Here is a 27,268-nt window from a genome sequence, read left to right on the forward strand (position 1 = left end):
CGGAGCCCAAGGGACTTTTCCATTTTTATATTCATCACAGACATATTGAAATTAAAACAAATAATTAATAAATTAAATCAGGTTTATCAAGAAATGTTTTGATTCTGAAAACAGTGTCCAGATAGCCCAGCAGTTTCAGGAGCCGCAGCACGGCCACATAACCCTAACCCTAACCCTAACCCTAACCCTAACCCTAACCCTAACCCTAACCCTAGCCCAGCAGTTTCAGGAGCCGCAGCACGGCCATATAGCCTCAAGGCTAACCCTAACCCTAACCCTAACCTTAACATTAACCTTAACCTTAACCCTAACCCTAACCTTAACCCTAACCCTAACCCTAACCTTAACCTTAACCCTAACCCTAACCCTAACCCTAACCTTAACCCTAACCCTAACCTTAACCTTAACCCTAACCCTAACCCTAACCCTAACCCTAACCCTAACCTTAACCCTAACCCTAACCCACATTAGCAATTTTTCTCTTTCATCCAAAATTCTAAATTTTAAGTGTTTATCTCCTATCAAACAAATGGGGGAAAAGAATGCAAAATACAATTGTAAATGTCTTAAAAGCAGGATACAATATTACTGGCATGAGTGTTTTTCATTTGACAATTTTATAGTTTTATAACATTTGTCTGATTCTGTGGTTAATCCTAGTTGCTCCATTGAAATCGCATTATGTTCCCCTTCAATATTGCCTCTATTCTGGAATTTTGAATCATTACAATGAGTCAAGCACTTATTAGGTTGTATCCAGCCAATAGGAATTGGCCAGTTAAGGTTAAGGCGCACTTTATTTCCCCTTTAGGAACATGTGTCCTCTACATACATGCTCGTCTTCTGATCTAAAGGTCGGCGGTTTGACTCCCCGCTCGGTCAGAGCGGTCACATCCACTGGCCCGCAGGTTGGTGGTGCGATTGCAGCTGCCTCATGTGAATACTGCCGTTGTGTCCTTGGGCAAGACACTTAACCCAACTCGCCCCCCAGTGTCTGCGTACATCTGGGGTGTGAATGTGTGTGTGAATGGGTGAATGTGTGTGTGAATGGGTGACTGGTTCCTTGATGTAAAGCGCTTTGAGTGCCTTGACGGTAGAAAAGTGCTATATAAATGTGACCATTTACCATTTGACCCATCCCTCGGCGCCATGGGAGCATCTCCTCAGTGGTCGCGTGGGGACCATCTCCAGATCTTTGATTGAGTTACAATGCACGATACAAGGACATGTTGACGTTACCTCTGAATCAGTTTGTTTTTGGCAACCTATATTTAAAAGTAGAAAGTAGAAACTGCAGCAAAGACGTACACGATCTGTTGCCGTAAACTGTCTGTCCCAAACAAAACGAGCGCTCCGGTCACGCGTCTAATTGGAACTCTAAGTCGGGCTCTAAGTGGACTTGAGGCCGGTCCTTTGAGGCAGCGCAGGTGAAGTGTGTTGGAATGTGTTTGGTACAGAGGGTCCGCGCGGAGGGGGGCGGGAGGCATTGGGAAATCTCGTTGAATTACTACAAAGGAGCGTTCACCCTTGAGGAATCTCAGGTCGTCCTTGTGAGTGTCTGCACCATCACACACACAGCAGCCGCAGCAGCCGCAGCCGCAGCAGGAGCCGCCTCCCCCGGCCCTCTCCTCCTCTCCTCCTCTCCTCCTCTCCTCCTCTCCTCCTCTCCTCCTGTCCTCCTCTCCTCCTCTCCTCCTCCTCCTCCTGCGCGCCTGTATCTCCTCCTCCTGCCCACACTCCCTCCATTCTCCACCGGTGCTGCTTGGATCAGAGCGAGCTTTGCGCCAAACCACGCGTGGAAAAGTGGACGTGGAGAAGTGTGAGAAGCGCGCCGTGTTGAATGGGAATTATTTCAAAAAGAAGCAACGAGGAGCAGCACTGCGGTTCTTTTGGGGAGAAGTAAAGCCAATCCCGCTGCTTCTCCTCCGCGTCTGCACGTTTGGAGGGCTTTCCCCCCCCTCCCGCTGTAATATTCATGACAAACACTCGCAAATTATTCTGGTCACGTTTTTGGCTGACAGCCGGCTGTCCTGGAGAGCTCTGGAGTGGATCTGCGTCCGGAGCACGGGAGATAGCGCGGCGCATTGACACCTGCAGTGAAAGATGTAAAGGGAATTCCCACTCTGCAAACTGGTGAGTTGAACATACGCGGGACGCTTCTTTCCGTGGCAACAATTTGGACACGCGCAGGTGATTTCTTTGCGCGCGCGGAGTCGAGGACGGGGTTCGGGGACGGCCAGGCGCACGGCCGGCGGGACGTTGCGCTTGGGATTAGAGGGTAAGTCGACTGGACATGTGCGGGGCAGGACCACGGTGTAAACAGCAGGCATGGCACGGCACCAGCGTCCCGAATCAGCCTTGACCGAACCACGGGTCCCGAGTGAAAGAGAAAATCCTGTTATGCACACGTAATGATGTTGTGCAGTGAACCAAATGGCAACACGGATGGAAAAGCGTGCTTGACCGTGGCATTTAGACTTGAATATAGATTGCGTTTCTTGTTCCAGGGTCCTTCTCTAGCTCTGGGGGTCGATGCTTCAGTTCGGTCACATGGATGCGCCACGGTAATAATTGTTGCTCGTTTTAGAGATCTGCTGATGTTGTTGTTTTTGTTGTTGTTGTTGTTGGGGCATGCAAACGCTCTCTCAGATAAGTGTCTAATTGACTGTTTGGCATATTTCTAAATGATCTTGTAATTGGAGTAATGGGATTATCCGTCCGCCACAGTGCAGAGGATTTTACCTGCGTGCGTAAAAGGAGCTGTGTGAAGTTACACGGTTTCTCTCCAGCGTGTTGGGACTGCCACACGTGATGCCTCCTCCTGTCACGGAGAAATCACGGTACCGTTATGAAAAAGTCAAATTAATAGATTGCTATTTTTAGTGTGGGGGGGAGAAGGCGACTTGAAGGCCATGCAGCAAAAACATCCACGATGGCTTTATATAGGAGACACAGGGCCGGCCCAAGCCTTCAGGGGGCCCTAAGCGAACATTTTTTTGGGGGCCCCTCACCACGTCATCAGAATCAGTTTTATTGCCATTGTCAGTAAACAATTCACATATGGGAACTTTCTTCAACGCTAACAAAGCGCACCAAAACTCCAGGGCATATGTTTGCCAGTTAGTTTATTCTCAACACCTCACAAGCTCAAATATTGATAACTTAAATCCCACAATGCAACTTGGTATTCCGCTGACATCACCTCTACTCCCTGTACAAATAACACACGTCCCAGATATGTTTTTGGGTGTATTTGTGGGCGTTAAGGGTCTACAGCCACATTAGCAGTTTAAATTAATGAACAGGGGGGGTCTGGGGGCCCTCCCCCAGAGATTTTCAGACCTTTTTTGGGTCTTCTGCTGCATTTTAATGTGGTCCAGCCGGCTAAAGTAAGAGTAAAATGTTGAGGTTGTAATGCTATAAAATGATGATGTGATGAAACTGTGCCAGATGACTAAAACGACTAAAGCCAGTTATTAATACATTAGTGTACTTAATTACTCAATACAATATTGGCTATGAAAAATAATTATGGTCAAATTGATTCATTTTAACTGAAAATGTAAAATTAATAGTTACCCTTACTAATTTATCTTTTACAGCTCCCAACTGTTCCTTCTTGCCTAAGTGACAAAACAAGTTATATTAAATTAAAAAAATGGCATAAGCATTGCTTGATTAACAATGAACACTGATAAAACAGTGCAAACATGTTATTCCCAGAGAATGAATGGTCCAAATCTAGCTATAGTGAAGAGACTGCGTTTCTGCAACTTTGCCACTTTTGTATAAAAATATATAGTATTATTCTATAACAGACGTAATCATAATATGTCTGGTTATTTTTCACTATCAATTTATTATAATTTATAACAAAAAGTCTAATGATGCTTTTTAAATAAATTGAAATGTTTTATTGCTCTATTAAAAGTTATAAGTTATTACAATATAAATGTTTGTTCTGATCAGAACATGACACACTGGACTCCTGCGTGAAACAATGCTGCGATGTGATTGGCTGATGGACCTTACATGCATAAACCTTTACGTTCCTCTTATTCCACGTTAAGAAGTCAAAGTAAAACAGACATCACGAGTCACGATTGATCTCACACATGGTGATGTGAGAGAGAGGGACGCAAACTCAAACCCGCTCATCTCTGACTGAGGCTGCACAGGGGCCCGGGACAGGGGCCCGGGACAGGGCCGCACACTGTTCACTCCAAAGTTTCACGTCAGAGGTTCTGGACGAGACGGCGCTCGTCCGGACCGGATCTCCGCCTCTTAGTGACCTGGGCCATAGACGCCCCTCCCCGGCCTCACCTGCAGCTGACACGACCGGGCTGGTGTAAATGTGAAGCTTATTATCTTTCATTCAGACACATTATGCGCGGGGCAGAGCTCTCGTCGCCTCCAGCCTGAGCGAACTAACGTGACAGAATCGTGTTGTTTCAAACAGCAGCATTAACCGTCTCTTTGTAAGATAAGTTCAATACCTGGAGAGTGTTGTTGAGTTTGCAGTTTCTTTACATCGTCAAGAAGTTTCTTCTTTCGTTTTTCGGCATCGGGGGGATATATTCTTCTGGACATGAGGACCACGTTCTGTTGTGTTTATGTTTTGCTCTCGAGCTCCTCGCGCACAATGAAGTTGCCCAATCAGCGCAGGTTTGGTGTCTTGGTTGCCAGAATGTCATTACAAATAAATGCGGTTTGTGCGTTATGTTACCGCTGCCGCGCCAGCAGCGCTACTACACTAGTGGCGCACGCTGCGCTTGCACTTCGCATAAGACGGGTTGCCAGATTGGGGGCCCTATTAACGCCTCGGGGCCCTACGCGGCTGCTTAGTTCGCTTATAGGCTGGGCCGGCCCTGAGGAGACAGAGACAATTAAAACATATTTCGTTTATGCAGATATGGTTGCAATTGCAGGTATTTGTCTAAGCAACCCGGTTTAATACATTTCATACTCAAAAGTGTGAAAAAGGTTACTACTTGAAACAGAGTGGTCAGCTGCTCCTCTTCTAGTCGGGGGTCAGCCATTGTCTCCATGGAGATGTTACTGTTTTGCCATGAATGTTCCACAGTACGGCACTGATGTTTACATGCATTTATTCAATAACTTAATGTATTTTTAAATTGCAAAATGTTATTCTTGAGAGTGGGGTCGAAATGTAGATATTATCATGAATGTTGTTTTGAAGATATGCAAACTTTGAAAATTGAGCGTATTGTTTATCGTAAAAAATGTGACAAAAAGAGCTCATTAAGAGTAAACATGAAAAACAAATCATGTTCAAATAAACGTATGATATTTCTGCACTTTTCTGATTAATTTGAAAGACATGGCACATTTGTCTGACGATTAATCTATGACTGATATGTTGGAAGACATGTTTTAATACATCTACCACATCATTTACCATATGTATTGATGAAATATTGTTTGGCTGTTGTTATTGGGATACTCAAAAAAATACTGCATATATTTTGTCAGTATCGCCAACCTCCACTCTCCACAGATCTTACCTGTAACTTGGCTTGGTTGCATCAATGGCCATCTGGAAACAGGTATAAGTTTAATGCTGTTCAGAAATGAAATGAAATCTGCAAATCTAAACTTTTTTGTGTAAGATCCAATAGTTGTGATGTTGAGATTGGACATAATGCAAAATGCGCAACATTAAGTCTGTAAGTCATTTAATGTTGTTTGATTGACCCGCCTTAGGACTATGGATGCCAAGATGATTAGATTAACAGATAAACATGATTATTAAGGCAACAATATCAATGTAAAAACAAAAAACAAATGACAATCGAGGTCAAAAATATTCTTATCTGACTGTTTTTTACACACTTTATTTTGTCATCCATAACACATCGATTTTGTAAAGCCGGTCACGAACTCAAGGAATAGCAAAGCGTTGCACAATGGGAATGAAGGAAAACTGTTGTTTGGTCATAATCTCAGTAATCATAAATAAACGTTAATTTGTGTGTTTGATATGGAGACATCCTTACCTGGGACAATGGATGATGTGTAGCTGTTGATTTAAATGGTATTTATGGTACACTTACTGGAGGAGGGTCTCTAGGTAAAACTAATCCCACACAAATAGGGCTGAAGTGTTGTTGTTTATCTGATAATGATTAAATTACAAATCGCCCATGCTCCGTCTTAGCTCCTTGAGCATGTGAAAACTGCTCTGTCTGAACTCTTATTCTGGACTGAAGCTGCATTCGTTTGTCCTCGGTGTTCACGGTTAGCACACAGCCTCAGAACAACTATGTTTATTTTATGAAAGTGCACCAAAATATATACTTAGTGTCCGTCGTGCAAGATTGTCCCAGTGCAACAATACAGGAAGGCAGGAAGGAAAGAATGAGGTAAAGTGGAGCTCCTGTTATTACAAACGCCACAAAATAGAGGAAGAATAAACATTGGACACGAGTTAATTGGATCATATAAAAATGGCATGAGTGGACCTGTTTTCTAAGATGCAAACTGCTCCACAAGCCAATCACGTTAAATGAGAAAGAGAACAAATTGAATGAATGTATATCCTCCTCATATTCTGCAACAAAAGTGCCCCAACTATTCTTTGTGCCAGCACCAAGCAACGGTAAATGAAGAGAGTTGATTCGAGAAGGGCATAAACACTACATATACTACAGGAACAATGCAGTAGTATATATAGGTACGTTTGTGACATTGACAGCATTTGTTTCTATACCTTGAAATCAAATAACGATGTCATTGCTGTGCTTTTGTGGTGAAATGGCCATTCCGTGAGTTAGTTTTGTTTAGACTGCAGCTTTATGCTCAAACAAAGACACTCTTGGTCAGCCGTGGTCAGAGAGAGTGACAAGTGGATTAAACCAACTGCGATCAAGTGTGAACATTCAGAAGGAGCAGATGACTTAAGCTACGTCATCAAGAAAATAAAAAGATTCCTTCATGAATCGTGATCAAATGGAAATCAAGATCTGGCTCCAAGAAAATCGTGGGATACATTTTTTTGTCATATCACCTACCCCTACCTTTAGGATATAATGATTTGTATTAAATATTGGTCAACTTAAGCAATTGTAAACATGTTTTTTCAATTCATTATTATTTTTTCAAACAGAAAATATAAGAACAGAAACAAGCCACAGATAGAACATACATACATTTTACACATTACATAGTCCTTAAAATGTAGCCAGCACAAATGTCCCATTTTGTCCAAACTCTATCAAAATTGTCTGAATGTGATTTTAAAATCGAATTTGTTCCATTTCGCCAATTTCAAATATAATGTCCAGTCTTTGATCATCAGCTCAGTTTGTGTCATTGTTTTTTTGTGACGGCCATCTTTCCGGCAGCCAAGAGTACGCTCCAAATATATCCATTTATTGTGTCCATGGCAGGAGTTTTGAGGCCCAGATACACAGTTCTGAAGTCATGTGGGATGCCAATGCCAAAAACAGTTTGCAGCATTTGTTCATCTCAGTCCAATATTTCTGAACAATAGGAGCACTATGTAACTTTTCTGGTGCCTCTGCTACTTTTATAAATTATATGTTACTGCTTTGGCTTAAATCTTTATATTATAACATTACACTATCACTACACTATCTCAATGGAAAGAAGCAGGTGGCACCAACAGAGTTACAGATCAGATCTGTGGAGAAGGGAGCACAAAAAGAATACACGTTTGTTTGTTTTCTGTTTTTTTCTTTGCAATAAAACACAGATTACTGAATAGGGGCAAGATAGATAGAACTAAGGCCATACTGGAAAACATTCCAGGCAAATAAATAACATCTCCATGGAGACACGCAGGTGAAACGCAGACATGGTGGACCTTTCACTCTAATTTGTGATGTACATTTATGTGTACGTCTAACTTCGTTTCACAATTGCCAACAGTGTGTCGCTCGTGTTGGTATTTTGCTCTGTACGTGAAAGGATTCTCTGCAACAAGAATCACTGACCACATTTTTAATAATGCATTGAATTTATATAGCATCTTTAAATCCCCAAGCCGGCGCTTCATGTTGCATTATTTATTCACTTCTCACTCACAGGTAAGTTGCTTTTATAGCCACAGCTGTACTCACTGACAGGATCGTGTATCAATCTGTGCCAGCCAACAGCTAAGTGTCTTTCCATTAAGTCACTAAATGTTGTTTCTATTTTTGTATTTAAAGTATGACGTTATTCATCTCATTTATATATTTTCAGCCTGTGTGTGCTATGGTAAAGTGCATTGGGATGGGATAAGAAGGTTTTTTCCTTGTGGTTACATTTGGTACTGACAAAAAATATAAAATCGAGATAAAACTAAACACTGTGTGGCAAGAATCCTCAACTGAACCGCACAATTTATTCATTATTAATTATGTCAAAGTCTGGCTCTCGAGGACCCAATCTCGCATCGTCTCGTGGGAATTGTGTCCCGTGAGGAAAGACTCAACAACAGTTGAACAGGAGTGAGACTTGAACCGCTCTTTTTAGTGGCACTACAAACTAAGCCACAGTTTGGATGATTTGGAGATGTGTTCAGTCGATTGGGCCCCCAACCTTTCCCTCTCGGGCTGAGGGGGCTTATTTATCTCGTCACCGACACTAGAGAAAATTAAATTACTGCTTCAGTCATTTTGCCTGAGTGTTCAAGCTGTTGTACATGCGTTATAGTGTCATTAATTTAAACTGGGCCACCAGATGTCAACAGGAGACACACATTTTAACCGTATTTACAACTGTTTGAACATGGAAGCTAAATTATTAAACACACTGAGTTTTAATCACATTTACTGCTGTTTACACATTAAAACTAATATTAAACACACTGAGTTTTAATCGCATTTACAGCTGTTTACACATTAAATCGATGATTAAAAACACTTACAGCTGTTTAAACATTAAAGCTAATTATTAAACACCTTCAATCCAATTACCCAAACCCACCACTTAAGCCAAACTTACTTAATTTGTTTGACTTTTCTTTTCTGGGAAAATGATGATGGCAAATAATTTGGATAGTGTGTCCTAATTTGCATATTTGATTTATTTGAAAGGCTATGTAGGCTGAGAACTTTTATCCCTGCAGGTATTTCTTTTTTAAATGCTGATCAGGGTAAAAATTCCCTTACTTTTTAATTCAAATACCCCATTGTGCTAACTTGCCCTGTTGATGGCAGAGATGTGTGTTTTATGTACTTGTAAATGTTTTTATTGCATTTTTTGTCCATAAAACTAATGCCCCACAGGGGACTACTCATGTGCAACCAGTATTGTGTCTATTTTAAGGTAATTATAACAATAAAGTAAGCTCGGGTAATGTCAGAATTCAGTTAATTGTATACACAGTTTTCTATAATGAAAACATTGTGCCAAGAATTTATGGTGAGCAGAAGCAATAATCCAAGTTTTGCTCCTGATGGACAAAGGAGAGCGAACACAGACATAACAGAGAACTGTAATTTGATTTCATATATCTTTATTAAATGAATAGGCCGTGGTTGCAGAGCCGCAGCGCGGTCAAATAGCCCAGCAGTTTCAGGAGCCACGGCACGGCCATAGCCTCATGGCTAACCCTAACCTTAACCCTAACCTTAACCCTAACCCTGACCCTAACCTTGAACCTAACCCTGACCCTAACCCTAACCCGGCCCGGTCAAATAGCCCATTCGTTTCAGGAGCCGTGACACAAAGAGTGTTGTTGGCGGAGTGGTGTCGGAGGGAGTGGTGTCGGAGGGAGTGATGACGGAGGGAGTGGTGTCGGAGGGAGTGGTGTCGGAGGGAGTGGTGTCGGAGGGAGTGATGACGGAGGGAGTGGTGTCGGAGGGAGTGGTGTCGGAGGGAGTGGTGTCGGAGGGAGTGGTGTCGGAGGGAGTGATGACGGAGGGAGTGGTGTCGGAGGGAGTGGTGTCGGAGGGAGTGGTGTCGGAGGGAGTGGTGTCGGAGGGAGTGGTGTCGGAGGGAGTGGTGTCGGAGGGAGTGGTGTCGGAGGGAGTGATGACGGAGGGAGTGATGTCGGAGGGAGTGATGTCGGAGGGAGTGGTGTCGGAGGGAGTGGTGTCGGAGGGAGTGGTGTCGGAGGGAGTGGTGTCGGAGGGAGTGGTGTCGGAGGGAGTGGTGTCGGAGGGAGTGGTGTCGGAGGGAGTGGTGTCGGAGGGAGTGGTGTCGGAGGGAGTGGTGTCGGAGGGAGTGATGACGGAGGGAGTGATGTCGGAGGGAGTGATGACGGAGGGAGTGGTGTCGGAGGGAGTGATGTCGGAGGGAGTGGTGTCGGAGGGAGTGGTGTCGGAGGGAGTGGTGTCGGAGGGAGTGGTGTCGGAGGGAGTGGTGTCGGAGGGAGTGGTGTCGGAGGGAGTGGTGTCGGAGGGAGTGGTGTCGGAGGGAGTGGTGTCGGAGGGAGTGGTGTCGGAGGGAGTGGTGTCGGAGGGAGTGGTGTCGGAGGGAGTGGTGTCGGAGGGAGTGGTGTCGGAGGGAGTGGTGTCGGCCATGGTCTATGGCCCAGTAAACAACATTTCACAGGCTGGTCACATGTTTCCAAACAGCCTAATTGATCTCCGTTAATGGGACATCCTATAAACCAGAGTATAGCCTGTTCCCTCTCGGCTGTGTACAATCAAAGGCAGCAAAGTGCACTTCTTCATTCCCTCTCCTAATATAGACATTCAGAGTGGTTCCTGGAAGTGGACGCAGGACATTAAGAGGTGAAGCAGATCTCAGAGGGAGATAGAGGAGATGATTGTGAAAATGAAAGGCACAAGTTGGAGCGCAGGGAGGAGCCGTGACAGAAACATAACTCAGGAGGAGAGTGCAAAGTAGCGAGCACGTCCAAGACAACCAGCAGCCCAGGCACGAACACGAGCTGCTTCAGACCAGAGCCACCCGCCTCTCCCACCTGGGACGTGCACAGACATGAGGGGCAGACACAGACATGAGGGGCAGACACAGACATGAGGGGCGGACACAGACATGAGGGGCAGACACAGACATGATGGGCAGACACAGACATGAGGGGCAGACACAGACATGAGGGGCAGACACAGACATGATGGGCGGACACAGACATGAGGGGCAGACACAGACATGAGGGGCAGACACAGACATGATGGGCAGACACAGACATGATGGGCAGACACAGACATGATGGGCAGACACAGACATGAGGGGCAGACACAGACATGAGGGGCAGACACAGACATGAGGGGCAGACACAGACATGAGGGGCAGACACAGACATGAGGGGCAGACACAGACATGAGGGGCAGACACAGACATGAGGGGCAGACACAGACATGATGGGCAGACACAGACATGAGGGGCAGACACAGACATGAGGGGCAGACACAGACATGATGGGCAGACACAGACATGAGGGGCAGACACAGACATGAGGGGCAGACACAGACATGAGGGGCAGACACAGACATGATGGGCAGACACAGACATGATGGGCAGACACAGACATGAGGGGCAGACACAGACATGAGGGGCAGACACAGACATGAGGGGCGGACACAGACATGAGGGGCGGACACAGACATGAGGGGCGGACACAGACATGAGGGGCGGACACAGATATGAGGGGCGGACACAGACATGAGGGGCGGACACAGACATGAGGGGCGGACACAGACATGATGGGCAGACACAGACATGAGGGGCAGACACAGACATGAGGGGCAGACACAGACATGAGGGGCAGACACAGACATGAGGGGCAGACACAGACATGAGGGGCAGACACAGACATGATGGGCAGACACAGACATGAGGGGCAGACACAGACATGATGGGCAGACACAGACATGAGGGGCAGACACAGACATGAGGGGCAGACACAGACATGATGGGCAGACACAGACATGATGGGCAGACACAGACATGATGGGCAGACACAGACATGATGGGCAGACACAGACATGATGGGCAGACACAGACATGAGGGGCAGACACAGACATGAGGGGCAGACACAGACATGATGGGCAGACACAGACATGAGGGGCAGACACAGACATGAGGGGCAGACACAGACATGATGGGCAGACACAGACATGAGGGGCAGACACAGACATGAGGGGCGGACACAGACATGAGGGGCAGACACAGACATGATGGGCAGACACAGACATGAGGGGCAGACACAGACATGAGGGGCAGACACAGACATGAGGGGCAGACACAGACATGATGGGCAGACACAGACATGATGGGCAGACACAGACATGATGGGCAGACACAGACATGATGGGCAGACACAGACATGATGGGCAGACACAGACATGAGGGGCAGACACAGACATGATGGGCAGACACAGACATGAGGGGCGGACACAGACATGAGGGGCGGACACAGACATGAGGGGCAGACACAGACATGATGGGCAGACACAGACATGAGGGGCAGACACAGACATGAGGGGCAGACACAGACATGAGGGGCAGACACAGACATGAGGGGCAGACACAGACATGAGGGGCAGACACAGACATGAGGGGCGGACACAGACATGAGGGGCGGACACAGACATGAGGGGCGGACACAGACATGAGGGGCGGACACAGATATGAGGGGCGGACACAGACATGAGGGGCAGACACAGACATGATGGGCAGACACAGACATGAGGGGCGGACACAGACATGAGGGGCAGACACAGACATGAGGGGCAGACACAGACATGAGGGGCAGACACAGACATGAGGGGCGGACACAGACATGAGGGGCGGACACAGACGTGAGGGGCAGACACAGACATGAGGGGCGGACACAGACATGAGGGGCGGACACAGACATGAGGGGCAGACACAGACATGAGGGGCAGACACAGACATGAGGGGCAGACACAGACATGAGGGGCAGACACAGACATGAGGGGCAGACACAGACATGAGGGGCAGACACAGACATGAGGGGCGGACACAGACATGAGGGGCAGACACAGACATGAGGGGCAGACACAGACATGAGGGGCGGACACAGACATGAGGGGCGGAGGGACATGTCATTTTTTGGCATTAACTTGCTTTACTCAAATACTAATCACTTGTGTCCAACTCATGAGTCAGTGGAGCCCCAACCCTTTGTTGCCCCCCTAAGTTCCGCCCTACGCTCCGCCCTGCCCTCCGCCCTGCTCTCCGCCCTGCCCTCCGCCCTCCGCTCTGCCCTGCTCTCCGCCCTGCTCTCCGCCCTGCTCTCCGCCCTGCCCTCCGCCCTGCGCTCCGCCCTGCCCTCCGCCCTGCTCTCCGCCCTGCCCTCCGCCCTGCGCTCTGCCCTGCCCTCCGCCCTGCTCTCCGCCCTGCCCTTCGCCCTCCGCTCTGCCCTGCTCTCCGCCCTGCTCTCCGCCCTGCCCTCCGCCCTGCGCTCAGCCCTGCGCTCCGCCCCTGCGCTCTGCTCCGCCCTGCGCTCCGCCCTGTCTGTGAGCTGCACTGGACAGTGCACACACGCCCCAGACAACAGTTGATGCCGAGGGCTTATTTGGCCGATTTACAAACTAGTTTTTTTTATTTTTATGTGTACATATACTTTGTGTATTTGAGGATTGGGAAGAAGCTTCTCTCTGGATTTAACAACAGTTTGTTTTTTCTGCTTGTTTCTGACCAATCAGATTCAAATATTCGTCATGACGTTTCACCTTTTCCTGACAGCTTTCGGCAAGATCGATAATGTGTAGAACGTGTTTAGTTGAATTCTTATTTAAAAAAAACATATTTTCCGAGAAATGGGTTCTCCTCTGCTCATATCGGTATTCCTCTGTCTTTTCTCCTCTGCTCATATCGGTACTCCTCTGTCTTTTCTCCTCTGCTCATATCGGTACTCCTCTGTCTTTTCTCCTCTGCTCATATCGGTACTCCTCTGTCTTTTCTCCTCTGCTCATATGGGTTCTCCTCTGCTCATATGGGTTCTCCTCCGTCTGTTCTCCTCTGCTCAAATGGGTTCTCCTCTGCTCATATGGGTTCTCCTCTGCTCATATGGGTTCTCCTCTGCTCATATGGGTTCTCCTCTGCTCATATGGGTTCTCCTCCGTCTGTTCTCCTCTGCTCAAATGGGTTCTCCTCTGCTCATATGGGTTCTCCTCTGCTCATATGGGTTCTCCTCTGCTCATATGGGTTCTCCTCCGTCTGTTCTCCTCTGCTCCTTTGCCGAGGCCTCCCTCAGTCATTAGTCCCGAATGCTACAGAGGCCTGCAGTCATGCTCTCTCCACTTGGCCAATGACGTCCTGTCTGCTGGAGATAAATGGCATTAACTCAGCCCTAATTGCCTTCTACAGAGGAATAGCTTAATCATTTTAACCTGGTGCCGTCCTTTTCCAGCAGATAATGTTTTCTACTCTTGAGCTCTCATTCAGACAATGCTCTCACTTACTCAGCCACTTGACTGCTGAACCTTTATATTTCTGGCATTCAATCTGTGTTAATTTCTGGTTAAGTGGATCATGGTTATAAAGGGCCTGATTATCATACTTAATTGCACAAAATAGTCCTTGGTCCTCTCTTAGTGCTTTTCTCTCAGAATATTTTGAATCTTCCTGAAAGGTGCAGTAAATTTATCGATTTGACTCCAGATTAATTTATGGAATCTGCTTCATTAATCCAGGCTTTGTACTGGCACAAAGAGCACATTGGTTTAAGATATTTTGCTGTTAAGGAAACCTGTCATAAGCAGTGGTTGTCTCCAGATCTTGTGCCTGTCCCGAATATGAACTAATTTGATCTTTGTTTGCCTGAGATATCGCCAGAAAAGCCAAAAATGACCTGGTCTGCTTTGGGAAATGTATCATAAAAAATATTTTCAAGATAAATGTAAGAAATATCGCTACATGATGGACATTGGACAATGCTCAGAGCTTGATTGTCTGATCTTCTTTCTAATTTGTATTTAAATTTGCCAAGACACCATAAAGGTTTTGTAAATGTTTGTAAATGTCCAGTCCCACCCGGCAATCAGGGTCCCATAATAGAATATGAATATAATCCCTCAAATAATTAGGTTCACATAATGATTTAGCTCAATGCCTTCAAAAATGAAAAGTGTCCATTTGCATATCCAATTATGTGACCAAACTTCCAATCCTCTCAGTTTTCATGGAGCCGTGACCTGCTTTGGCGGGTCAAGTGTCTCTCCGAAGAGAAAAGAGCAGGCGTTTTATCAGTGGAGCAGCTGTCTGTCTGATACAGAAAGGGCAGCGCTCAAGTGACCAGCGACACTGCATCGCACTCGCAGCTATTTATTCCCACCTGCTCCTTTTCGGCTTTTGGCTTTTTCAGAGCATCAACTCCTTCTGATCACAGAGAAATGGGTGCTTCTAATCACAGCCAATCACTCCGAGAGCACCTGAAGCAATGTGGGAGTCAAATGAATGAGAGAAATACAGTGTTACATTAGTTTTATTGTGTTAGCAAAATGATCGGTAATCACCACCATTCTTCCCCATCTTCAGAAAGGACTGTTCAAGTTGCTCTGCCTTTTTGCTTTGATGTTTTGATTTTCACTTGTTTTAAAAAATTGCTGTCTTGATTAGAGTTCATTGGCTGAACGAGTTTTGGCGATATCGAAGCACACCCGGGAAAAGGACCTCTATTTCATTTAAAAAGACTTTGATCCAAAACAAGTTTGGGTAAGTTCAGATGAATTTCAACCTATTTTTTTAGAATAAATTCTTCCAGGCTAGTTTCAATACATTTCTCTCCAATTTCAAGCAAAAATGCCAACCAGTCGACAGTTGAGGAGCTTGTAAAATATTTTCAAGTGCATTTATTTTTCTGATGACAAATATGACTTGATTGACGAGTCTAATAAACAGAAGGCAGACAGTTTGACTACAGCTCTGCGCAGTCAGAGTCAGACACTCAGCTCTAAGGAAGTCACGATTAGGACTGTAACTAACAATTGTTTTTGTATGGACACAATAAAGTTTACTTAACCTTAAAGATGTGCAATAGGCTCCTCCCCTCTGGGACCAGGACTCCCCTGAAAAAGAGATGCTACATCTCTGTGGGACTTTCCTGGTTAAATAAAAGTCAATAAATAAAATCATTGTAGCCACAATTATGGAGTAACCAAAATCACATCCCTGGTCAGCTCCAGATCCGTTGTGATTACAGAAGCAGCTCACCACCCCTGCCACGTGTGGAGGGAATGAATAACACAATTTACTGTAGCACTTTAAGAATCTTGTAAGTGCAATTTAAACCAGAACCATCATTATATAACCTCAACAGTAAGATTAATTCTCATAATTTTTGTGAGTTCACAAACTCATCTTATTTTAGGAGGAATATAGACTACTTTGTTTTTCAAAGACGTGCACACAATGGCACATTTGTGGATGAGAAAAAGGACTCTTTTCAATTTAGAGTTTTCTACTTCTGCAGTATTTCTAACGTCCCGATGGCATTCGGCAAGAGACTTTCTGGTGTGAGCCAGGTTAATTATTATATGAAACCAGATTTGTACTGTTTAAACAACTAGTTGATAATTAGTTATCAATTAATAGTATCCAAATTATTCACCGCAATGAGTTTATCAGCGCTTTTCATAACTTCCAAACGTCACAATAAAGCTAACAACAACTTTGCTACATCATTTTTTTACATAAAATCTGGTCAAAATGATAATATTCAACTCCTTTCAACAGGAGTTATTTCTTATTTGCAGCAGCAGCAGAGTGTCTAAATGAGCGCAGAGGCCCATACACATTGATTGCACGAGCTGTCAGTGCATTATGAGTCCCTGAGGACCATCACGGACACGGCCTTCCCCCTTCACCGCGGTTTGCCCATAGATCTATGGCTGCTGTGATAATTAATATGCCCACTTTAGAGCCGCTCCCTCAGTGATGCTCTGCCTTCAGCCCTGTCAGGAGCCTGTCTTTAAATAGGATGTGTGCATTGGAGTGGTGGTGTGCTGCAGTTGAGTACGCAGTTTTAATTCTTCAGAGGGTTCACAGTTGCTTTTGGGTCACGTTGGAGATGGTGGAAGAGGCAGCAGCCTTTGGATTGTGATGAAGTTTTAAGTTTAGGCTGTGCAATTAATGTGGCCTGGGATCCAGAACACACACTTCTTCAATTCTTTACAAAGGGTGAGTCTGGTCACCCCCCTCTCCATTACGCCTCGAGTCAAACTCAAAACGTACCCTGCAATCAGATGCGTTTATTTCCACGACGCAGGTGAAACAGAGGAATTCACTGGTCATTTGTCATTTAGAACAAACACTTCTTTCACCTGAGAATAGTTCTGTGCTTCGCTCACTGGTTCTGTTTTTCATTCCCATGTTTGTTTGGATACGGACAGACCATGCTTGTCCCTGATTGGCTAATCCACCTGTCAATCACACCCATCTGAACTCAGGGAGCTTACAGAGTGACCAGACTGATATCGATCTGTATAAAAATAGAGAGATATCATCAGGTCCGGGTCTAGACCAAACTTACTGAGGGTGCTGCCGAGTTTCAAAGGGGTTCCATTAAGTGTCATTATTTAACACAAATGAAATGAGGGTGCAAACACTTTTAAATGAGGTTGCAATGAACCCTGTTTCATGGTAGTAATCAACGGTGAGTTTTAAAGTGACAAGTCCACAGCCGATGTTAATAAAAAACATGGGGGTTGGTGATGAGTTTAGATTTTAGGGAAAGAAAGGTGACTATTTTTGTGCATGTTGAAGTGCACTCAATAGATTTGATTGAGTAAAAAATAAGACAAAATAAAATAAAATAAAGATAGCTCAATATGAGGAAAAACAAGTGAGATAAATTGTTAACCCTAACTTATCCATGGTGGTCAGAGTTATGAAAATGATGAGCGTTGCCATAACAATGTCCACAAATTCTTTTCAATGGTGAAAAGTTGCATAGTGCACCATTAAAGGACAGTTGTGTGTTTCTCATCATCTTCTTCATAGGACTGTCCTCTGAATGTAGTCTTTATGGTAATTAATTTGATTTGATTCAAATTGATTTAATTTCCAGTTAGGTTTAGGCCTATTTTTGATCTGATGGTAAATGGAAAGTTAAATGTCACAGATGATAGTGAGGATAAAACATTTGAGACCATCGAGATATAGAATATAAGGGCAAACATATACATTTTTGCATTTGTAAATGTAGGTTAGCTGGGGAAAAACAGTTCATGTGACAAAAATAGATCTTATCCGTATCTGCTGCTCACTCCACGTGATTTAAAAGCTTCAATGCTGATTATAATCGAGAAACCCAAAGCCTTTTTGTTTTACCAAGCCTTTTTTTCCACCTGTGATTTATTGTAAATGATGATGGTATAGTGCAATCTGAGTGTGACTAAAAGCGGAGAAAGCGGAAAGAGAGGATGAGAGAGAAATGGAGAGAGAAGAAAGGGGGGAGAAAAGGTGAAGGAGAGTGAGGAGATATAGAGAAGTGAGGGAGGTGGAAATATACAGAGAGAGAAGAAAGAGAAACATGTTGAGTGAGAGAGAAGAAATAAAAGTACTTTCAAGCCTCTCAAATGGCTTTACATCAAGGAACCACTCACCCTTTCACACACCAGTTGTTCACGGACACTGTGGTCAAGCCGGGTTAAGTGTCTTGCCCGATGCCACAACAGCAGTATTCACCTGAGGCAGCCGCGATCGCACCACAGACCTCTGGGTCAGTTGATCTGACCGCTCTGCCAAGGATGTTTACATATGTCGAGAGCGGGATTCGAACCCCTGCCCTTTGGATCAGAAGAAGGAAGGGAAGGAAATAAAGATACAGGAGTAAGAGAAAGAGAGAGGGGAAAAGAGCCGAGACTGAAAGAGAGATACAGGAGTGAGAGACAGAGAGAGCGAGAGAGCTGAGAGCAAAATAGAGGGAAGGGAAGTGAAGTGAAGTGAAGTGAAGTGAAGAGAAGAGAAGAGAAGAGAACGAAAAAGAAAAAGAAATACATACAGGAGTGAGAGAGAGAGCGAGCAAAGAGCAAAAGATAAGTAATGGAAGGGAGGAAAGAGGGGGGGAAAGAACCGAGAGCAAAAGAGGAGGACGGGAAAGAAGATAGATACATACAGGGGGGTAAGAGATAGGGGGAGAAAGAGCAGAGAGCAGAAGAGAAGGAAAGAAAGATACACACAGAGGTGGGAGAAAGAGGGAGAAAGCGAAGAGGCAAAAGAGAAGAAAGGGAAGAAAATAAAGTTACAGGAGTAAGAGAAAGAGAGAGAGAACAAAAGCTGAGAGTGAAAGAGAGGGAAGGGGAGAGAGAAGGAAAGATAAATACATACAGGAGGGAGAGAAAGAGAGAGGGAAAGAGCAGAGAGCGAAAGATAAGGACGAGAAAGAAGAGATACCTACAGAAGTGAGAGGAAGAGGGATAAAGTGAAGAGGCAAAAGAGAAGGAAGGGAAGGAAATAAAATTACAGGAGTAAGAGAGAGAAAGAGAACGAGCTGAAAGAATACAGAAGTGAGAGAAAGAGAGAAGTAGTGGAAGGAAGAGAAATACATGCATGGGTGAGAGAGAGAGCAGAGAGCAAAAGAGGAGGATGGGAAAGAAGAGAAGGAAGAGAAGGAAAGAAAGATACATACAGAGGTGGGACTAAAGAGGGGCAGAAAGAGCAGAAAGCAAAAGAGGAAGAGGGGAAAGAAGAGAGATACATACAGAGGTGAGCGAAAAGGGGGAGAAAGTGAGGAGAGCAAAAGGGAAGGAAGAGAAGGAAAGAGAGAGATACAGACAGGGGTGAGAGAAAGAGGAGAGAGAGAAAAGCCATGGCTGTTGAGACTCTTCAGTAGCAAGATCGATGGCGGTTGTGAGCGGGGGAGCAAACATGCCCCTCTGCCACGCACACAAGTCAGTCATCTGTTCAACCCCGAGCCTCCTCACCATCCATCACCCATCTCTCCCCCAACACCCGCCCCCCCATCAGCAGCTGCCACTCACCCCTCACCTGCCGTTCACCCCCCTCCCACACACACACACACACACACACACACACACACGAATCTGACGCAAAAGATGTGGAAAATTCAGCACTTTTCCCCTTCAGCACACAATATGTCATTCGGCTGCGTTTGCGATGATCCATCTTGATTGTGGTTTGTGACTGCGGCAGGCTGTAGTACGGAGAATGTGCGGAGATGTGTGGGAGGGCGGCCACGTGGGCGGGAGTCAGAGCCATGGATTAGTTATACATTTGGAGCGCATAGAGACGATAAAGTGAGGAACAGAGAGGAGAAAAGTCATCTCATATCGATGGCCTGGATGAAACCATGTAGTATGTATGTAATCTGGAAACCTGTTAGTGTAGTATGAGGCAAAGTCAACTCAATAATAGTTTGGTTTATGTTCAGCTAAAATTCAAGATAAGACTAGACTGTGTTTTTATTGTGTCTTGGATGTTTATTAGATCTGCAGTCATTTCATAGTTTCCCTTGAGGATCAATATAATTAGAAGTCTGATTCTGATAAGTCAATTATAATTTACAATAACAAATTTAGGCTGAACAAAGCTCTGAACTGCAAATTTGATCTCATGTTGTAAAAAATCCTAAAATCTCATTTGTGGTACGACTTTGTACTAAGAGCTTAATGATTTTGTCAAAATGAGTGAAAAACGATGCAATTGCAGTTAGATTTGCCATTTGGATTCTGTTCAAAGTGCACATGCTTAACACGTCCGGGAGCATTAACATTTGAAAGGAGACTAAAATATGAGCCGCTAAACTAATAGAAGAATCGTTAGCAGCTTTTATACAGAATAATTGAACACAAATTTGTTGTTTGCGAAGAATTTCAATAATTGCAGTCTTTGCTATTTGCTAATTGTGACCATTCCAATTGTGATTTCATTTAGACTGTTCTACTTCTTGAAATGGTAACTGCCAGTTTACAAAGTCTGTTATGAATAAATGAATAATTGTTCGTTAATTAGATACCTGATGCCCTTCCATGTGCTTGTTTTTTTTGCAGGGGCCTAGCGCAGGTAAGAGTATATTGACTTCATTTGTCTAAAAAGAGCAGCTAACAATTACGACTGCAATCGACTAAAGAAATTCTTCGTCGACTAAAGACATGCCTTGATGATTGACTATTGTCCCATTGTCCTTTATTGTCCCATTATTTGTCGCCAACGCAAATTTTGGTTGACAAAAACATCACCGATTAATCGACTAATCAACATCTTTGCCATCTTGAGAAAACCCCAGAAAACACCTGAAGTACCTGTTATACCTTTAGTGCAGTGTGTACGGCTCGGGTTGGTCTGAGCTGAGATGTAATCAGTCGAGTTGCTGCAGGTAAAACCAGATGCCCTGCCCAGTGCAACCCTTTATTTCCAGTTACCCGACACACAACACTGCCGTCTTGTAAAACTCCCAAAAACACTTGAAATGACCTGTAATCCCTTTAGCGCAGTGAGTCTGGCTAATGTTGCCTGTGTTGCCTGTGTCTCTGGCTCTTCCTGGCTGCTTCGCCGGTTTGTTGGACACGTGCCAAAGATGCTGCTCGCTGCCCAGCTGGAGGCTCCGCACTCTTCGCGTTGCTGGGAGAATTGAGTGGGAAAATTAAGCCTTTGATCGATGGTCTCACTGCAGACATTAAGAGCAGCTATAAGGCAGGCATGAGTCAGCACTGCGGCCATCTCCATCTCCTTCAGATCACCTTTGGTTAACCTTTTCCCATTGGTTTTCACGTGGCAGCGCCTGGTCTTGAACAGACTGCAGATAATAACAGCACAGGTTGGATTGAAGAGCAAAATCCTTGTAGGAATAAAAACCTACATTAATAATAGCATTGTTTTGTTTTTAATATATCATTATTTATGCAAATATCATTTGGAAAGGCAGCACTTATTTATAATAATAATAAATTGATTGGTTGATAGATTTTTGAGCCTTCATATGACTTTCACACTATTTATAAATGATGCTGCGAGAAGAAATCCAAGTGTGCTTTATTTACCTTATACTGTAAGTGTTCGTCAATATTAAGTGGATTATAGAAAAGTGAAAAAATAAAAGGCAGAGTGGACTTTAAACCCAGGTCTCCCGCATGAAGGGCAAACATCTATCCTACTGAGCTAAACTCCCATACCTTATTGATATGCTAAATGAATTCAATAGTCTCACTTCACCGACCAATCCGTTACACAAATTAGCCCTCTATGTTGTTAAATGCCTGTATTTTTAATTAACATCTAGTCATTGAAAACGTGAACAAAGCTACAAAGTCTCTAAAAGAGTTTTTAAATCAGTGAAACGTGGCGCTGCTGTTGCTTCTCTTCTCCTCTGCACATGCTCAGTTAGGGCAGAACCTGCAAACATCTTTGATTCTCACACATGTTTATTCAGCGTGGTTTGAGCACAGATCCATGGGTTTGAGGCTGTGTGCTCCTCAGAGCATGTGCAGAGCTCTAAAAGAAGCTGTCGTCCGCTCTGGTTCTTAAAGCTCATGTTAGAGAGCGGAGCATGAACGGGCATGAACACGGTCACAGACTGAGCAGCTGTGGGAGAAGAAGAACCAAGCTTTCCACGCAGTAACGCCCAGCGGCCTGTAATGGCCACTAAAACACACTGTGAGTTCAGCCAAGCTTCAGCAGCAGAAGTGAGGGGAAAACTTATTTTAATACATTTGAGAACAATTTAAATATAGTTGTGACACACAGTAATTTTAGATTTTATTAGCCAATCACTGATTGCCTTGATTGCTCTAACTGCACGCCACTGCCACATGTAAATGCCCACAATGTGTTACGCAAGCAACAAATTATTATGCCCTATTAGCTCAAAATGAGTAAAAAATTTGCAGCATGAGCTTAATCCCTAAATAAGACAGTGATTAGTCTTGTGTGTCTTTATAAAGTCTCAAATTAACAGGATTACAGACGAGGTGTAAATGGACCAGAACTCAACTCTATCTTATGTTTAATTGATTGAACACCGTTTGAATGACACGTGTAACCTTTAGAAAATATAAATCACTGTATAATCCAGTATAATGCCCTGATGTAATGCAATCCAAATGTCACATGTTATCTAGTTACCACAACATATTGAAAATACAATATTTCTCTGTTATTATTCTGTCTAAGTGGCATTAATAAAAAATGTTCCTGACTGCATTTTTATAAAGCCCTTTTTGTATAGTCTGACAGCGCACACCTTTCCAAGCGGAAATCTATTGAGGACTAAACAGAGAACAGAAATCTCTACAGGCAGCGGCGGCACAAAAGCGAGACAATGCAGCAGATTACCTGCAGTATAACAATAACTGCCACAGTACTCTTCTATTTTCTAACACATCCGCAACAGTAGAAGTAAGATTCAGAGCTGGTTCTAGACGCAGGCGCTTTGGAAATTGGACAGGCCCCAGTAACTCCATTTCAACGTGCTCATAATAACTCCTGCTGCCAGTGGGACGAGCCAAACATCCACTCGTGTTTTGAGATTCTCCAGGTTATGATCCGTGAAAAGGCTGCCAACAAAAATAATCCTTAAAGATCCACTTGTGTTTTGCAAATATTCAATGATTTTTGTTCCCAAATTTGAAAAAAAAACAAAAAATGTAGTTTGTGACAATTTGTAGCCTCAAATGACTATTTCGTTCCCACGATTTAGCCAAAACGTTCCCATGATTAGTTGTGCGCTTTTCCTTGTTTTGTTTTGTTCTTTTTAACGTTATTGCGTAAAACACATACTATGTAAACACTTGAACACCAACTGCCATAAAGTTATCTGCGCGTCTAGTTACCTGCCCGTCTAGTTACCTGCACATCTAGTTACCTGCGCGGCTAGTTATCTCGCGTCTAGTTACCTGCGTGTCTAGTTACCTGCTCGTCTAGTTACCTGCGTGTCTAGTTACCTGCGCGTCTAGTTATCTGCTCATCTAGTTATCTGTTCGTCTAGTTACCTGCGCGTCTAGTTACCTGCTCGTCTAGTTACCTGCGTGTCTAGTTACCTGCGCGTCTAGTTATCTGTTCGTCTAGTTACCTGCGCGTCTAGTTACCTGCTCGTCTAGTTACCTGCCTGTCTAGTTACCTGCGCGTCTAGTTATCTGCTCATCTAGTTATCTGTTCGTCTAGTTACCTGCGCGTCTAGTTACCTGCTCGTCTAGTTACCTGCGTGTCTAGTTACCTCCGCATCTAGTTACCTGCTCGTCTAGTTACCTGCTCGTCTAGTTACCTGCTCGTCTAGTTATCTGCTCGTCTAGTTACCTGCTCGTCTAGTTATCTGTTCGTCTAGTTACCTGCGCGTCTAGTTACCTGCTCGTCTAGTTACCGGCGTGTCTAGTTACCGGCGCGTCTAGTTATCTGCTCGTCTAGTTACCTGCTCGTCTAGTTATCTGTTCGTCTAGATACCTGCGCGTCTAGTTACCTGCTCGTCTAGTTACCGGCGTGTCTAGTTACCTGCTCGTCTAGTTACCTGCTCGGCTAGTTACCTGCTCGTCTAGTTATCTGCTCGTCTAGTTACCTGCCCGTCTAGTTACCTGCGCGCCTAGTTAGCTGAGCGTCTAGTAATCTACGCGCCTAGCTATCTGCGCGTCTAAATACCTGCGCGGCTAAATACCTGCGCGTCTAGTTACCTGCTCGTCTAGTTACCTGCCCGTCTAGTTACCTGCGCGCCTAGTTACCTGCGCGCCTAGTTATCTGCTCGTCTAGTTACCTGCCCGTCTAGTTACCTGCTCGTCTAGTTACCTGCACGTCTAGTTACCTGCGCGTCTAGTTATCTGTTCGTCTAGTTACCTGCTCGTCTAGTTACTTGCTCGTCTAGTTATCTGTTCGTCTAGTTACCTGCTTGTCTAGTTACCTGCACGTCTAGTTACCTGCTCGTCTAGTTACCTGTTCGTCTAGTTATCTGTTCGTCTAGTTACCTGCGCGTCATGTTATCTGCACGTCTTGTTATCTGCTCATCTAGTTATCTGTTCGTCTAGTTACCTGCGCGTCTAGTTACCTGCTCATCTAGTTACCTGCTCGTCTAGTTACCTGCTCGTCTAGTTATCTGTTCGTCTAGTTATCTGCGCGTCATGTTATCTGCACGTCTTGTTATCTGCTCATCTAGTTACCTGCACGTCTAGTTACCTGCGCGTCTAGTTACCTGCTCGTCCGTCTAGTTACCTGCTCGTCTAGTTACCTGCTCGTCTAGTTATCTGTTCGTCTAGTTACCTGCGTGTCTAGTTACCTGCGCGTCTAGTTATCTGCTCGTCTAGTTACCTGCTCGTCTAGTTACCTGCTCGTCTAGTTATCTGCTCGTCTAGTTACCTGCTCGTCTAGTTATCTGTTCGTCTAGTTACCTGCGCGTCTAGTTACCTGCTCGTCTAGTTACCGGCGTGTCTAGTTACCGGCGCGTCTAGTTATCTGCTCGTCTAGTTACCTGCTCGTCTAGTTATCTGTTCGTCTAGATACCTGCGCGTCTAGTTACCTGCTCGTCTAGTTACCGGCGTGTCTAGTTACCTGCTCGTCTAGTTACCTGCTCGGCTAGTTACCTGCTCGTCTAGTTATCTGCTCGTCTAGTTACCTGCCCGTCTAGTTACCTGCGCGCCTAGTTAGCTGAGCGTCTAGTAATCTACGCGCCTAGCTATCTGCGCGTCTAAATACCTGCGCGGCTAAATACCTGCGCGTCTAGTTACCTGCTCGTCTAGTTACCTGCTCGTCTAGTTACCTGCTCGTCTAGTTACCTGCTCGTCTAGTTATCTGCGCGCCTAGTTAACTGCTCGTCTAGTTACCTGCCCGTCTAGTTACCTGCTCGTCTAGTTACCTGCACGTCTAGTTACCTGCGCGTCTAGTTACCTGCCCGTCTAGTTACCTGCACATCTAGTTACCTGCGCGTCTAGTTATCTCGCGTCTAGTTACCTGCGTGTCTAGTTACCTACTCGTCTAGTTACCTGTTCGTCTAGTTACCTGCTCGTCTAGTTACCTGCTCGTCTAGTTACCTGCGTGTATAGTTACCTGCTCGTCTAGTTACCTGCTCGTCTAGTTACCTGCTCATCTAGTTACCTGCTCGTCTAGTTATCTGTTCGTCTAGTTACCTGCGCGTCTAGTTACCTGCTCGTCTAGTTACCGGCGTGTCTAGTTACCTGCGCGTCTAGTTATCTGCTCGTCTAGTTATCTGTTCGTCTAGTTACCTGCGCGTCTAGTTATCTACGCGTCTAGTTACCTGCGCGTCTAGTTATCTGTTCGTCTAGTTACCTGCTCGTCTAGTTATCTGTTCGTCTAGTTACCTGCGCGTCTAGTTACCTGCTCGTCTAGTTACCTGCCTGTCTAGTTACCTGCGCGTCTAGTTATCTGCTCATCTAGTTATCTGTTCGTCTAGTTACCTGCGCGTCTAGTTACCTGCTCGTCTAGTTACCTGCTCGTCTAGTTACCTGCTCGTCTAGTTACCTGCTCGTCTAGTTATCTGCTCGTCTAGTTACCTGCTCCTCCAGGTACCTGCTCGTCTAGTTACCTGCTCGTCTAGTTATCTGCTCATCTAGTTACCTGCGCGTCTAGTTATCTGTTCGTCTAGTTACCTGCTCGTCTAGTTACCTGCTCGTCTAGTTATCTGCTCGTCTAGTTACCTGCGCGTCTAGTTATCTGTTCGTCTAGTTACCTGCTCGTCTAGTTACCTGCTCGTCTACTTACCTGCACGTCTAGTTACCTGCGCGTCTAGTTATCTGTTCGTCTAGTTACCTGCTCGTCTAGTTACCTGCTCGTCTAGTTACCTGCTCGTCTAGTTACCTGTTCGTCTAGTTATCTGTTCGTCTAGTTACCTGCGCGTCATGTTATCTGCACGTCTTGTTATCTGCTCATCTAGTTATCTGTTGGTCTAGTTACCTGCGCGTCTAGTTACCTGCTCATCTAGTTACCTGCTCGTCTAGTTACCTGCTCGTCTAGTTATCTGTTCGTCTAGTTATCTGCGCGTCATGTTATCTGCACGTCTTGTTATCTGCTCATCTAGTTACCTGCACGTCTAGTTACCTGCGCGTCTAGTTACCTGCTCGTCCGTCTAGTTACCTGCTCGTCTAGTTACCTGCTCGTCTAGTTATCTGTTCGTCTAGTTACCTGCGTGTCTAGTTACCTGCGCGTCTAGTTATCTGCTCATCTAGTTATCTGTTCGTCTAGTTACCTGCCCGTCTAGTTACCTGCCCGTCTAGTTACCTGCTCGTCTAGTTACCTGCTCGTCTAGTTACCTGCTCGTCTAGTTATCTGCTCGTCTAGTTACCTTCCCGTCTAGTTACCTGCGCGCCTAGTTATCTGCGCGTCTAGTAATCTTCGCGCCTAGCTATCTGCGCGTCTAAATACCTGCGCGGCTAAATACCTGCGCGTCTAGTTATCTGTGCGTCTAGTTAC

General features: G+C 45.0%; 1 protein-coding gene across 1 annotated transcript in view; it reads left to right on the plus strand.

The window, feature by feature from the left end:
* The first annotated feature begins 1,722 nt into the window (after nt 1–1,722).
* LOC140366046 (G-protein coupled receptor 22) overlaps nt 1,723–27,268 on the plus strand; it is a 39,262-nt gene continuing 13,716 nt past the window's right edge. Inside the window, exon 1 of the mRNA XM_072452703.1 lies at nt 1,723–2,133. The gene's annotated coding sequence lies outside the window, so the exon portion shown is untranslated. The remainder of the gene's footprint in view (nt 2,134–27,268) is intronic.

Source organism: Eucyclogobius newberryi, unplaced genomic scaffold, assembly GCF_026437365.1.
Source record: "Eucyclogobius newberryi isolate DKJ021-1_F unplaced genomic scaffold, fEucNew1.0.hap1 SCAF_19, whole genome shotgun sequence".
Classification (NCBI taxonomy): Eukaryota; Metazoa; Chordata; class Actinopteri; order Gobiiformes; family Gobiidae; genus Eucyclogobius; species Eucyclogobius newberryi.